The sequence below is a fragment of the Citrus clementina genome, unplaced genomic scaffold (assembly GCF_000493195.1).
Source record: "Citrus clementina cultivar Clemenules unplaced genomic scaffold, Citrus_clementina_v1.0 scaffold_5, whole genome shotgun sequence".
NCBI lineage: Eukaryota > Viridiplantae > Streptophyta > Magnoliopsida > Sapindales > Rutaceae > Citrus > Citrus x clementina.
The window spans coordinates 21,537,241-21,539,063 of NW_006262201.1; positions in this window are offsets into that span (position 1 = coordinate 21,537,241).

The following is a 1,823-nucleotide window of genomic DNA, read 5'->3' on the forward strand; positions in this document are numbered from 1 at the left end:
TCTTTTCAAATGTCATTTTATCCCAAAAATGGACTTATATGTAAAAATTTGTAATTTTTAGTGCTTATTGAATTTTTGAGAAAATATAAGGTAATGTAGTGTAATTAAACACAAAAAGATAAAAAGTGTTGCATGTTGCAACTGTTGCAATATAGGCGGACCTATATATATATTGTATACCAAGCATTGCTAATTTATAAAGGTAATTTAAAGTCAACCCTAAGATGTTCTAACAATATACACCGTAGACCCACATGTTTCAACCATGTGCATCGCACACCCCATTCTGTTAATTTAGCATTACATCTAATCAGCGGCGGATGCAGTATATGACTAGTAGGGGCTGTAGCCCCCCTCGGCTAAAAAAATTCTAAGAATAAAAGAAAAAATATTTAAGATTTCTAACTAGCTCCCATTAAATCTATTAGAATTGACCCTATAAATTTATAAACTCACAAAATTTAAACGTTAACTTTTAGAATTATAAAAGCCTACACTATAATTAAAAATAATGATAGGTAATCACCACAAATATTTTTCTATTCATGAAAATACGTCGAGAACAATTATAAATGTATTAACAAATATTTTATACATTGAAAGTTTTAGTTTTAAATTTTACTGTTATATAATCAAGCCCCTGATAAATTACTTTTCTAGATCCGCTACTGCATCTAATGGTGCAAGGGAAATTTGGTAGTTCATTCTTTTGTTAATTAATTAAAAAAATCTTCACTTTCTCTCTCTGTTTCCTTTTTCGCTCTTCTTTATCTTCTTTTTTGCTTATTCATCTTCTTCTTCTTTTTCTCCTTCTTTGCTTTTTGTTCGTCTTCTTCTCCATTTCTTCATTGTTTTCATATAACCAAGTGACGAACATTACTGCCGCAACACAGCGTCACATAACTTTGGCATGACGTCAACTTCCACATTGCCACCACGTGACCTAGCGCGTTAGCTGCTTCCATTTGCCACACATTTGACGTTGTCCATGCCACCACCCATAGCTGCCACAGCCCTTAGTTCTTTTTAAAATTTAAATCTCAATTTAACTCCCAACTCATGTGACATTCAATTATTGAATGTGATTAAGTGATTTTATAAATTATAAAATTTATAATCAAACAAATAAGTGATAATTGGTACTACAACTCAACTTGAGAATAAAATATTATTATCGATTAAAATTGATTAAAGATATATGAGTTTACTAATTTATAAATTCTGTAAGCTATAACTCACTCACAAACTTAATTGCCCACAACCAAACACTATTCATGTGAGGGCTGTACCTTACAAAATCTGTAAGGTAGCCCTCTCCAAAGATATAAAGTACTGATATTCTCAGTCACATGACCGTCCATCTCATAACATTATGAACCAATTAGAATAAATTGATAATTATTCATAGTTAACAAATAATGATTGTATATGTGGAGACGAAAGTTATAGATCTTGGTGATCCCCGCACTCAGTTGATGAGTCATGAAATAATTCCTTCACGCACCTTGACATATATAAAGTAAGATAACATCTACAACTAACTAGTAATTAAACGCGAAGTTCATGGATGTTGATTCTATTCTCGTGAACCAAGTAACTATGTAAGTATGTGTTCATGCTAATAAGAAATAATTGAAATGAAATTCATTCAAAAACTAATTAAAAAAAGAAAAAGAAAACAGAAATAATATATTAAGTCTATACTATAATTATCTTCTTTTTTTAATGAGCATTCTTTCTCTATTATTTTGAGTATTTACATGAGAACCAAAGTCATCGGCTCAACCATATTTTATCCCTGAGGCAAATTATTTTAATTAAGC